We start from the raw sequence: 14579 nt of genomic DNA, 5'->3' as shown, positions 1-14579 counted from the left end.
GTGGGTATGGCCCTCATGGGTACAGAAAGTTTTCTGTGAGGGTTGGATTAGATGTAGGGCGATTGAAAATACAGTTTGTACAGTATAAAAACCATTACACCCAAGAATAGTAGACCAGACGAGTGTGTTTGTGTGTGTGTGTGTCTGATCTGGTCTTTCATGTTTTTGATTTAAGCTCTTCAGTGTATCAGAGTGAGCGGTTGAGAGTCATGAATATCACTGTCACACTGATCCACTGCTTCTGCTGTTTGTGTCAGTATTGTGTACTAGCCTTATCTTATTCATGGTCATAATACAGGAATTAAACTTAAGTGTTGACGTTGTCTAGGCTTTATGTGTCCTTCATCAGGGTGAGATTCACACACACATGCTTGCGCTCTCTCTCTCTCTCTCACACACACACACACACACACACACACACACACACACACACACACACACACATTCAGTCATTCTCACACACATACTGAAGACTGTCCTACTGTTACAGTGAGTAATTATTACAGTGTCCATCGCACTGCATACACTTCAGTTCATCTTCTGTGTGTCACTTCATCCATAACATAAGAAACAGACATTTCAGACATGTTTACTTTCTCCTATATGCAATAGTTCAGTTATAGTGATACTGCTCCAGTTTCGTTATATGAGATATCAGCACTTATGGTTAAAGGTGTGTTTGTGTGTTCACTGCTGTGTGTTCATTTTGGATGGGTTAAATGCAGAGCACGAATTCTGAGTATGGGTCACCATACTTGGCTGTATATCACGTCACTTGAGTCACTCACTCAAAGGACAGCTCAATATGTGTCTGCATTAAAACAGAATAACTTAATTTAATAAAAAGCCTTGTGAATATGAAGCCAAACAATCGACATTCACTTAGCCTACCTGCTCACTCAGACCATGTCCATACACAAACGAACATGGAAGCGCTACCAGACAGCGCGCTTCCACACAAAAAGATCGAACACCATCTCCAGTACTCCTTTCAGATGCCTGCTTAAAGAGCAGGTCATATGGGTTTTTGAAAAATCTCTCTTTTACAGTTTATAACGTAGCTATCCTTAAATGAAAACAATCTGCAAAGTTGTAAATCAAAAAAGTGCATGATAAATAAAGATATTGTCTCTCAAAAGGTAATCAGGTAATCAGGCAAATATATAAGTGGTAGGTGTCACCGCGGCAGCCCTCGTGTGAAGACCGATGAGTGTAAAGACCATCGATTCTACCTGCGCGACCCCACCGAGCAAGGACACCGACAGAGCACTTGAGTATTGCTTTTCTCCCCTTCAATTTTTGTACAGATTGTCCTCAAATACTTATTTTGGTCACTTGTAGTCACTATGTGCTTTCAGATCTCTACTATCACTACCAACACTCGGAGAGCACGCTATGTACGTCGAAGGAAGGCCTGCCCGACAAATCTAAGGCCTGTCCCTCTGACCACTACTACAACGCTCTCTATTCCAGTTGGTCTCTGGAACTGTCAGTCCGCTGCTAACAAAGCAGACTTCATTTCTTCTATTGCTACTCATTCCGGTCTCAGCCTCATGGCACTGACTGAGACTTGGATCAAACCTGAGGACACTGCCTGAGGACGCAGCCCTCTCCACTAATTTCACTTGTTCCCACACCCCTCGTACGACTGGGAGGGGTGGAGGTACTGGTCTCCTTAAATCGAAAGATTGGAAATTTGATCTTCAACCACCACCAACAGGTAACGGTTCATTTGAATCACATGCTGTTACTGTAACCCACCCTGTTAAAATCCACTTTGTGCTCATTTATCGTCCCCTAGGTCAATTGGGAAACTTCTTGGAGGAGTTGGACGTGCTGCTATCAAACTATCCTGAAGATGGTACTCCTCTGGTACTGCTTGGTGACTTCAACATCCACCTAGATAAACCCCAGGCTGCTGACTTCAACACTCTGCTCGCCTCATTTTATCTCAAGCGAGTGTCTACTACAGCGACTCACAAATCAAGCAACCAACTGGACCTCATCTACATGTGCTGTTGCTCAGTGGACAACACTTTAGTTGCTCCACTGCACACCTTAGACCACTTCCCCATTACTGCTAACCTAGCACTTACTCCTGAAATGGCACACGCTCCAACACGGGTCACCTTTCGACGGAACCTATGCTCACTCTCTCCATCTCGCCTATCCTCTGTGGTTTCATCCTCACTTCCTTCACTCGTGCAGTTTTCAGCTCTGGACACGAACTGTGCTACGGACACTTTTTGCTCCACTCTAACCTCTTGCTTGGACAACTTTTGCCCACTGTCGTCTAGACCAGCACGCACCACCCCATCTGCCCCCTGGCTGTCCGATGTACTCCGTGAACATCGCTCTAAACTCAGGGCTGCAGAGAGGAAATGGCATAAATCAAGAAACTCTACCGACCTCAGTGTGTATCAGTCTCTCCTCTCTTCCTTCTCTGCAAACGTCTTCACTGCTAAAACATCATATTACCACGACAAAATTAACAACTGCTGTGACGCTTGGACACTCTTCAAAACCTTCTCTTCTCTTCTCAATCCGCCTCCACCTCCTCCTCCATCGACTCTTACAGCTGACGACTTTGCAGTTTTCTTCACAAATAAGACAAGAACCATCAGTGACCAATTCTCCACACTGCAGACTGAGGATAACTTCACAACAACTAATGCTCACTCTTTCTCCTCCTTCTCTCCACTCTCAGAGACGGACGTTTCCAAACTTATCCTGTCCAGTCATCCTACTACTTGCCCACTTGATCCGATCCCCACTCACCTCCTTCAAGCGATTTCTTCTTCAGTCATACCTTCACTTACTCACATTATCAACTCCTCTCTTCACTCTGGAACATTTCCCTCAGCATTTAAGCAGGCTCGGGTAAGCCCACTGCTGAAGAAACCATCTCTAAATCCAGCACTTCTAGAAAACTACAGACTTCTTATCCCTTCTTCCATTCATTGCAAAGACACTTGAACGAGCTGTGTTCAACCAGCTCTCTATGTTTCTTGTACAGAACAACCTCCTGGACAGCAACCAATCTGGCTTCAAAAGTGGCCACTCAACTGAGACTGCCCTGCTCTCGGTTACTGAATCCCTGCGACTGGCAAGAGCAGCTTCAAAATCCTCAGTACTCATTTTGCTGGACCTGTCTGCTGCTTTTGACACTGTTAATCACCAGATTCTCCTGTCCACCCTCAGAAAGATGGGCATCTCTGGAACCGCACTCCAGTGGCTTAACTCCTACCTTTCTGATAGATCCTTCATGGTGTCTTGGAGGGGTGAAGTCTATAAGTCACAACAACTTGCTACTGGGGTTCCTCAAGGCTCAGTACTTGGACTGCTTCTCTTCTCCATCTACATGACATCATTAGGATCTGTCATTCAGAAGCATGGCTTTTCCTATCACTGCTACGCTGATGACACTCAACTCTACTTTCTCATTCCAACCAGATGACCCGACGGTAGTTGCTCGCATTTCAGCCTGTCTGAGTGACATTTCTAGCTGGATGAATGACCATCACCTTCAGCTCAACCTTAGTAAGACTGAACTGCTGGTAGATCCAGCTAACCCATCGTTTCATCACAACTTCTCTATACAGCTGGGTTCGTCAACCATAACTCCTTCCAGGACAGCCAGAAACCTAGGAGTTGTGATGGATCATCAGTTAAGCTTCACAGACCATATTGCTACAACGGCCCGATCCTGCAGATTTGCCTTATACAACATTAGGAAGATTACACCCTTCCTGTCAGAGCAAGCCACCCAACTTCTTGTCCAAGCTCTTGTTCTCTCCAGACTGGACTATTGCAATGCTCTCCTGGTGGGCCTTCCTGCATGTACTATCAAGCCTCTACAACTAATCCAGAATGCAGCAGCGAGGGTTGTCTTCAATGAGCCAAAAACAGCTCATGTTACTCCTCTCCTCATCAGGTTACACTGGCTACCAGTAGCCGCTCGCATCAAATTCAAGGTACTGATGCTTGCCTACAAAACGACCACTGGCACGGCGCCAACATACCTAAACTCACTAGTTCAATCTTATGCACCCTCCAGAAGTTTGCGCTCTGCAAGTGAACGACGCCTTGTGGTGCCATTCCAAAGAGGTTCAAAATCACTCTCACGGACTTTTTCCTGGACTGCTCCCAGCTGGTGGAATGACCTCCCGATCTCAATTCGAACAGCTGAGTCTTTACTCATTTTCAAAAAACATCTAAAGACTCATCTTTTTCGCCTGCACTTAACCAACTAATACTAGTACTTTTTCTTTTTTCTTGTCTATCATATTAAAAAAAAAAAAAAAAAAAAACCCTGGCTACGTGTTCTGTACTAGACTAACTGAGACTTGTCATAGCACTTGTATACCGTTGTTGTTCTCTCGTTGATCTGACTGTTTCTACTGTTCTCATTTGTAAGTCGCTTTGGATAAAAGCGTCTGCTAAATGATTAAATGTAAATGTAAAAGAGAGAGTCGGTTCTGAATCGCCGTAACGAGTCGTTATATTTTCGACTCTTTTGCCTGTTACCGGTGTATGTCACATACGAACAGAGTCTGATCTGCCCACAAACACTTCCGCGTTTACATCATGTTGAGAAGACGCGGTGTTCAAGGATACCACAGAAATACAATTCGAGCCTTTTGTTGTGTGCTTGTCATTTTATCAAGAACTGCTTCTCTAATCCGGGCTTTTATCTTCATTGGCTTCTAATCTTCTTAATTTGGACTAACAAGCTCTCTGAACCACGACCTGTAAGTAGTACGATTGATACGTTAGGTGTACATTTTCAATTGAGTGCTCAAAATATAATTTTTTTGTGCCAATATGTGATGTATACCTAGTGCAGCTTTAGGTTTCCAGGTAAAGCACGATATTACTGTCTTACTGAAGTAGTTCAAAAAATTCGCAGTGAACCTAAGAATATGTCAATTATTGTAGACTGACATTGTTCTAATTACTTTGTTTAATAATAAAGAATGTAGTGTAGCACACAGACTTTATAATAATTGTGAAATTGCTGTTTATTGTGCTACACTGGCAGTTACAGGGTTAATGCGGGAGAGATGAGTGATTTCGGCTGGTGCCCCTGTGATACAACTGTTCTGCGTTCTGATTAAAAGTTAAGACCAAGCGTCTTTTGTCTGTCGTTCTTCAAACATTACAGTAGACATATTTTGGTTTACAAACTGTATTGTTTAATCAGTTAGTGACGTTAGCACTCGGCTAACGTATCCACCTAGTGTTCACAGTTTAGCAGCTAAGCTTTGGCTGTGGGCACGATTCGCTTGCATAAGTGTTTTTGTATTTTATGTCATTATAAGAACGGATTGACTATATTATTGTTTTATGTAAAGGTGCTTTGTCAATGGTAGCGCTGGCTAACTGTCTCAAGGACTCATCTCTGTGCCAATCACAACAGGTTTGGCCAGCTGACCAATCAGAGCAGAGTAGGCTTGAGGAAGGGAGGGGCTTGCTCCGAACTTGCTTGAAACGAATCATTTCCTAATCATTGGCAAATGACTCTAATATTAAATGTATATTCAGAGAAAATTACAATGTTTTCTGACCTTAGATGCATTTAAACCTGATGTAGGGGACTCCAATACAATATTGGGACACTTTAAAATACCATATGACCTGCTCTTTAAAAACTCAAACCACTTGCATGGCCACGCCCTCTACTGCTAGCCACCACCCCAGCTACATTCTATCCCCCAGAAATTCATTGGCCACCCGCTGATGCACACACACAAAAGAAAACTCAAACAAGAACAGCACATTAAATCAAGTTACTGGTGCAACTACCGGCCTGGGCAGTCTATATGGATTTGAATGCTGACCCCCTGTAGTTCTCCTAGAATGCCTCAGCCCAAAGGGTTGAGCCTCGGATACAGTGGAACTCTCCAACTCACTATCCTCAGTTATCGTAGTGGGTGACGCATCACTGTCCCCTTGCAATAATACACATAAGGCCGATTCACCATCTGAATCAGTAGGAGACCCACTACTTGAGCTGCTTCATCAGACACAGACACAGACACAGACACAGACACAGTGTGGGGGGGGGGGGGGGGGGAGTCATGGCCTAATGATTAGAGAGTTTGACTCGTAACCCTAGGGTTGTAGGTTCGAGCCTCGGGCCGGCAATACCTCAACTGAGGTGGCCTTGAGCAAGGCACCGAACCCCCAACTACTCCCCGGGTGCCGCAGCATAAATGGCTGCCCACTGCTCCGGGTGTGTGTTCATGGTGTGTGTGTGTTCACTGCTGTGTGTGTGCACTTTGGATGGGTTAAATGCAGAGCATGAATTCCGAGTATGGTCACCATACTTGGCTGTATGTCACGTCACTTTCACTTTCAGTAGAATCCACCTCACTTAAAACAGGGTCAATCAATGCCTTATGCATTTCCATCCAATGGACCTGCTTCACAGGCCCTGCCTGAGGCACAGGAGCAATGGAATACACAGCACCCTGTTCTCCTGGTTCATGTACCACCTTTTACAAACATGAATCATGAATTTTATTTCGTCCACGATAAAAGTTTTTGAGGTAGACCAACTCACCCGCTCTAAAACCTGATAATTTATTCTACCCTGATAGCGTCTGTTACGATTAGCAACCTTTTCTCTCAGCCTCTCCTGTACCTCACCATATGCTGCCTAAAGCCTACCTTGATGTTCAACAATCCACTGTTCAGGCGTCTCTACAGTCTCTTCCAACTGATTGTTCAACAAGAAATCAACCGGCAGTTTTGGTTCACATCCAAACATTAAGAAATATGGGGTCATACAAGTAGAATAATGCACTGTGGTGTTATAAGCATAGACAAGCTGTGGCAGATGTTGAGGCCACCGCTTCTTTTTCTCTGGGGGCAAAGTCTGCAACAGGTCATGGAGAGTCCGATTAGAGCATTCGCACTGCCCGTTACCCTGCGGATGGAACGTAATTGTGTGACTCTTCTGTACACCATAAACCTTACATAACTGACCAATAAGGTTACTTTCTAAATTTTTGCCCTTGGTCTGAATGCAGACAACATGGGACCCCAAACAAATGAAACCAATGCCGAACCAAAACCTCTTCCACAGTGCTTGCTCGCTGATCCTGGGTCGTGATAGCTTGTGTGAACTTAGAAAAAACATCAGTGAGCACCAAAACATTCTCCCTCCCATTACTTGCCGGCTCTAACAAGGTAAAAATCAATGGCCAAAATTTTGTGAGGCCGGAACGCTTATAACGTTCCCATAAAAGACCTCACCTTCAGTTGGACTGCTTTAGCAAGAATACACCACTGACATTCCCTACACCAATGTTCAACATCTCTCATCATCCCTGGCCAATAACAGCGTCACTTCACTAATTCTGCCGTTCGATCTTTACCTTGATGCCCATGACTGTCATGCAAACTGCTAAACACCACCCTTTGAAGTTTTTTAGGAAACAGTAACTGATAGATCTCTCGATGACCATCAGGTGTATAGGATAAACGATAAAGGCACCCATCCTTCTCACGCAATCGATCCCACTGCCTAGCCAGCTCCTTTACAGCTCGATCCCTACCAGTCAACTCTGAGGAACGTAAAACACTGCCTGCATTCTAAGCCTTTATAACAGGGCCAATAATTGGGTCTGCCTTCTGCAGCTAAGAGAGATCTTCCTGTGAATGTCCAGGCAATGCAGCAAACTTCACTGGCACTCACCACCACCCGCTCTAGAGATCTTTCCCTCAACTGCTGCTGTAAGACTTGGGGAAGTTCTGTTCCTGGCAACACATTATTCATGGCCTGCTGAGACAACGCATCTGCATTTTGATTTACCCTTCCTGGTCGGTACTTGATCACAAAATTAAAAGAGGCCAGCTGTGATAACAACCGCTGCTCCAAAGCGCCCAACTTTGAGGTCTGCAGGTGACAAAGAGGGTTATTGTCAGTGTAAACAACAAAATTATTCCCCAACAAATATTCCCTAAATTTATCACATACAGCCCATTTCAGGGCCAAACACTCCAATTTTAATGGAGCTATAGTTTTCCATATTTCGCTCTGTCTTCCACAGACCCCTACTGGCATACGCAATGGGACGACACTTACCAACCTGCTCCTTGGACAAAACTGCCCCCAAACCCTGATGGTTTGCATCTATCTCCACCACAAAAGGTTTGTGAAAATCTGCATATGCAAGCACAGGTGCTGTAACCAACTTTGCCTTTAATGTTGGGAAACTATTCTCACACTCTGCAGTCCACACCGATGCTAAATGCAGCCATGTGATCTCACCCTTTCTTGCAGAGACACTTAGTCTCATTATCAATTCATGAAGAGGCTTAGCCAGTTTAGCAAATCCTTCAATAAACCGGCGATAATAGCTGGCAAAACCTAAAAATGAATGAAGCTCTGCCAGATATACTGGGCGACTCCATTCTTTTACTGCTGTCACTTATCAGGGTCAGTGGCAACACCCTGCTCAGATACCAGATGCCCCAAATACTTTTCCATACTTCTGAAAAAAAAAAAAAAAAAAAAAAAACTGCATTTACTCAGTTTAATCTTAAGACCTTCCTGCTGCAATCACTTAAAGACCTCCTCCAAGCATAAGAGATGTTCCTGTACAGAAGAGGAAAATATAATTATATCATCTAGATACAAAAGCAAAGAAGAGAACCGCCTATACCCAAACAGCCATTCCATGAGTCTTTGGAATGTTTCTGGTGCATTACACAGCCCAAAGGGCATACGATTTAATTCAAACAGCCCAAACGGAGTACAGGTGCATCTCAATAAATTAGAATGTCATGGAAAAGTTCATTTATTTCAGTAATTCAACTCAAATTGTGAAACTCGTGTATTAAATAAATTCAATGCACACAGACTGAAGTAGTTTAAAAGTCTTTGGTTCTTTTAATTGTGATGATTTTGGCTCTTAACAAAAACCCACCAATTCACTATCTCGACAAATTAAAATATGGTGACATGCCAATCAGCTAATCAACTCAAAACACCTGCAAAGGTTTCCTGAGCCTTCAAAATGATCTCTCAGTTTGGTTCACTAGGCTACACAATCATGTGGAAGACTGGTGATCTGACAGTTGTCCAGAAGACAATCAGTGATACCCTTCACAAGGAGGGTAAACCACAAACATTCATTGCCAAAGAAGCTGGCTTTTCACAGAGTGCTGTATACAAGCATGTTAACAGAAAGTTGAGTGGAAGGAAAAAGTGTGGAAGAAAAAGATGCACAACTAACCGAGAAAACCACAGCCTTATGAGGATTGTCAAGCAAAATCGATTCAAGAATTTGAGTGAACTTCACAAGGAATGGACTGAGGCTGGGGTCAAGGCATCAAGAGCCACCACAGATGTGTCAAGGAATTTGGCTACAGTTGTCTTATTCCACTTGTCAAGCCACTCCTGAACCACAGACATAGACAGAGGCATCTTACCTGGGCTAAGGAGAAGAACTGGACTGTTGCCCAGTGGACCAAAGTCCTCTTTTCAAATGAGAGCAAGTTTTGTATTTCATTTGGAATCCAAGGTCCTAGAGTCTGGAGGAAGGGTGGTGAAGCTCATAGCCTAAGTTGCTTGAAGTCCAGAGATAGTGAATTGGTGCGTTTTTGTTAAATGTGAGCCAAAATCATCACAATTAAAAGAACCAAAGACTTAAATTACTTCAGTCTGTGTGCATTGAATTTATTTAATACACGATTATCACAATTTGAGTTGAATTACTGAAATGAACTATTCCACGACATTCTTATTTATTGAGATGCACCTGTACAAAAAGCTGTCTTCACCTTATCTACCTCAGCTACCTCAACCTGATTGTACCCACTTACTAAATCTAAGGTGGAAAACCACCTTGCCCCAGTCAGAGCATCCAAAGACTCTTCAATTCACGGCAGAGGATAAGCATCCTTTCTGGTTTTCGCATTTAATTGACAATAGTCAACACACATTCTAATTGTTCCATCTCTCTTCTGCACCAGGACAATTGGGGATGAATAAGGACTACTATATAAGACCTTACGGACTCATACTGAGAAGGAGGGATTCATCTATACGGTTGTTGAACTGGTTTATTATCTACTAGCGGAATCTCATGTCTAATCAAAGCTGTACACCCTATATCACCCTCGGTAGTAGAAAAAATTACATGATATTTATTAAGTAACTGCTTTGCCTGTTCCACTTCCTGTTCAGAAAGTCCTTCAAAAGAAGGAAAGTCAATGTTGCAACTAGACAATGGCTCAACTACATGAACAGACACTTGGGCACTATAAACATTTTCAGGACAAATTTGTAACCTAGGTTCGGGGGCACTTACCACTTTCACTACTTGGACTGTACCTATAATACGACGGGGTGCCACTCATACCTCCGTACTCCCTACATTAACAATGGGTGAGTACACTAACCCCCTCTCTGCATATACCAAAGAGGGAGACAGCAGCAAATCTCCTGGAAGGGCATTTTCCTCTGGCCCCAGTGGTTCTAGAAGAAATTATATCACTGCACCTGAAACTTGTGGACAGGTAACAGGAACCATAGTCATGGTACCTGCAGCAACACAAACGGGAGTTTTACTCTGCACTTTCACCTTAAATACAGAAGAACTTGAACCAGCTTAAATTTTTTGACAACAGCGGAGTGCCTGTACCCATGCTGGGGTAACTGTTCGTATTAGGGGAATCTGAAAAAGCTCAGCACCATGTTCATTAAACAAAGTTGACACAGCACTCTCGAATAATATTCTTAGCCAACACAGCTGGAATTTTCTCCTTCTGAACATACATTATTAGGAGAACAGGCATCCTTTACAATCAAAATCCCTTTCCTAGGCAATGCGACCCCAAATAAACTAACATCAAGTTCTACATACCTCACATATGGAACATCCATCCCATTTGCAGCTTTAACGCCAACCATGCACAGTGGTGAAGACCACCTTTACTCAAATCAGAGAGAAAAAAAAAAAAAAACAGTTAAAATAGCTCTCTGTTAAAGTGGTAACCATAGAACCTGTATATAGTAAGCACAACACATCAACCATTCCCATCTTAACATTTAATGTTGGACAAGAGCCTACCAAACTAGAAAAGGCTTGAGAATCAACTTTTGAGCTTAATGTCCCCATCTCCAGTGTGTGGCCCTGCACTCTGGAGGGCTCTAGTTTTCCGTCAATGAGATGGACTCAACGACTGCCCCACCACTAGAGCCAGATTCAGACAAGGACCTAGTTTGCATATTGGTAGTGCAATATCTTGCTATATGGCCAGCTTGACTACATTTAATACATATAGGTTGGCCATCAGGTGCTCTGCGAAATCTACTTCTGGGAACTCTATTAGCATTACCTACAACCCCTTCTGGAGTACTCAAATTTCAAAGAAACAAATCCAATTTTGCTTGCTGTCTTATAGGACGATATCTTTCAATTCTATAAATTCATAGCTAACCACTCGATTCTCTTCACAAGAAACAATTTGAGTTTCAAATGAGTGAGGAACTACTTTACTTCTTTGATTTCTTTGAGGCTGTCCCTCCTCCACTCAACACATTGCCTCTTTGCTTAGGTCAAGGAGGTTCAAGGAATAATCCTGCCTCACCAACCTCTTTAGTTCTCTTCGAAGAGTATGGTTCTGAACATTTTCACAAAATTGATCTCGCAGAACCATCTGGTAGTCAGACACAACATTAGTGTTAGTTTTTTGTACCTTATCCATAAGATCCATCAATGCATAAGAAAACTCTTGTAAAGATCCCCCTCCTTCTATTTTCTATAAAAAAATTGCTGTTGCAAGATCACATAGGAGGAAGAACAATACAATTCACGCAAAACTGCAAATATCTCAGTGGAATTCTCTTTAACCTCCCCAGACCTAAACTTAATTTCAGTTCAAGCCTCCCCCTCTGGATGATCATAAACAAACATGGCTTTGTCCAACTCAGACATGTGTCTCCCCCAATACAGCTCTCCACCTCTTCAATCCAGTCCTCCAACAAAGGGGAACCAGAGGACACTTTACTAGAGAATTTCGAACATTTTCTCTCTTTAGGCAAATATATCGCCTGTTCACTGTCCATTACCTTCAGGGGCTAAACTCAATGCAACACTTGCTAAACCTCCAACTTGAGGCTTTCGTCTTAGTCTTTCATTTTCCATTCGCAGTTGCTCCAACTGCTCCCAAAGTTGTTGCAGCTCCTCTGCCATAATTGCAGCAGACCAGTCCAATGTTGCCAAAAAGCAACTGTCGTACGAGCCGATCACTGTTCCTCCCTAAAAAACACCAAAAAACAAAAGCAAAATTATCCACTTCCCAGCCTTTAAGACCACAAAAAATTTGGTCATCCTGCCAATTACGCCAAATTGTAACTCTTCCTTCAAGTAAGGGTGACCACAAAAAAACTAGTAATCCTAAATTTGTCACAAAAAATTAATTTATTCATACAAATAAACCAATATAACAAGATAAATACAAACAAGATACATTATATAACAAATTAATTTTCCCTCAAAAATTAGGATATTAATAGCCAGCCAACCCTCTATAAACCCCAATACAATCCCAGCTTCGCCACACAAAGTAATCCAAGAAAAAAAGGAAGTTACATAAACACCCTTCAATTCCTACTACATGTGAGACACACCTCAATAAAAAAGTACTCCAAATCAATGGTTAATTTCACTGCAAACATAACCCTCATGCAAATAAATAATTCAAGTGGTTTAAAGCATCAACATGTATAAAGGGTACAAAGGTTAAACAGAAAAACAAGTAAAAAAAATAACCCACAAACAAAAAAATGAACAAACAAATAAAAAAATAAAACACTCTGCTAGCCAGTCCAGTTCACAACAATAATCAAACCTTAATTGCGCTGAAGGCATACAGCGTGCACATGCAAGGACCAGCTAGCTGAGGAAATGCAACATAAATACTGGAGGAACAGTGATCAACTAAACCTTAGAAAAACAAATAAACAAACACAAAACACAATATTCAAAAGAAAATAACCCCAATGCTTAATTTTTATTTAATCCCATTAAAATCCCTTGCAAAATCTTAACAAATCCTATATAAAAACTAATGCAATTACCTGCAACATCGCCATCAATCCTGAACTACTTTTCAAAGGTTTTCCAGATTCACTTAGCCTACCTGCTCACCCAGACCATGTCCATGCACAAACAAATATGGAAGTGCTACCAGACAGCGCACTTCCACACAAAAAGATCGAACACCTTCTCAAGTCCTCCTTTCAGATGTCTGCTTAAAAACTCAAACACTTGCATGGCCACGCCCTCTACTGCTAGCCACCACCCCAGCTACATAAACTCTTCCCACTGTTCTCCTAACCAACTTTCAGTTTGACACAACAGTTCATTTCTCAATCAAAATGTACTAAAAACACTTTATTTTATCTTAAATCAACTTATTCATCAAAACACTAGTGAAGATTTTCACCCAAAAACACTCTTTATCACTCATGAAACAGTGACCTAAAAACTCTTAAGGACAGGCAGAATTACACAATGATTTCCTCTGTAAATGTTCTTTATAAAACAATATAAAACAACTCTTTCTACAGTTCAGATTGACTGCAGTAAATGTTTCACGTTTTCATTACAGCACAACATGATTCCTGAGTTGCCCCTTTTGAATAAATGATAATGAACAGTGGATGCAGTTTGTTCTTCCGGGGCAGCAACGGAGTGTAGCAAGTGCGTTTGTGTGTTCTCACATTTCAGTGACGAATGTTTTATAAACAAGGCCCTGGTCGACGCTGGATTTGCACATGGTTTGCTATTAAAAGATGGAGCGGTCCCAGTGATAAAAGACCCCATTCATGTAAGTACAACTGCATCAGATTTTTGTCTTTTGTTTGAAATCAGCACATAAGTGAATATATCTTAATGGCAACAACACAAAACATCAGTATTATAGCTCCACCCACGGCGCAACTCCATGAGCTCGGCTTTTTCCGGAGAGAATCGGAAAGGTGTATTTTTCTTTTATAAATATGATAAAACTAAAGACTTTTTGGAGAAATGAAGGATGCAGTACTACTCTGTAGGTACTCAAGATTAACATGAGATTAGGTGAAACTGTTTATGTTATGTACCCTTTAAGTGAAAGTTAACGTGCCTAGCATTACGGGTTGTGTGTGAACGCACGCACATATTCATCACTGGCAGTGTGAAAGGGGCAAATTATCCAAATTATTTTTTTAAACTTTGGCCATGTTTAGCATGAGAATCCATCTCTTTAACACTGTGAAAAACTCTGAATAAATGAAACAGCATTGTAGCCCCCCTTTAAGCTGGTGAACAATCTCAGCTTCAGCGCGGATAGTGAGGAGCTAACTGACCTCTGCTTCATTACAGTTTGCACATATTGTTTTAGTCGCGAACATTGATCTACCTTCAAAACACCTGGTAAAAGAGTCACACGATAATGTTCGTCATCACTACTACACACCCTTTACGGCATTGGTTCTGGCTTTGTTCACACAGAGCTCGTTCCGGGACTGAACCCGGCAATGTTACTAGGTCCCCAACCCGGGATTGATCACGGAATCA

At 42.3% G+C, this 14579-nt stretch overlaps 1 protein-coding gene across 1 annotated transcript in view; it reads right to left on the bottom strand.

The window, feature by feature from the left end:
• lman2la (lectin, mannose-binding 2-like a) overlaps window positions 1-13264 on the bottom strand; it is a 29961-nt gene extending 16697 nt beyond the window's left edge. Inside the window, exon 1 of the mRNA XM_042715895.1 lies at window positions 13159-13264. The gene's annotated coding sequence lies outside the window, so the exon portion shown is untranslated. The remainder of the gene's footprint in view (window positions 1-13158) is intronic.
• Window positions 13265-14579: the final 1315 nt, after the last annotated feature.

Source organism: Cyprinus carpio, chromosome A3, assembly GCF_018340385.1.
Source record: "Cyprinus carpio isolate SPL01 chromosome A3, ASM1834038v1, whole genome shotgun sequence".
NCBI lineage: Eukaryota > Metazoa > Chordata > Actinopteri > Cypriniformes > Cyprinidae > Cyprinus > Cyprinus carpio.
The sequence above is the reverse complement of the archived record's forward strand: the minus strand, read 5'-3'. Positions and strand labels throughout refer to the sequence as shown.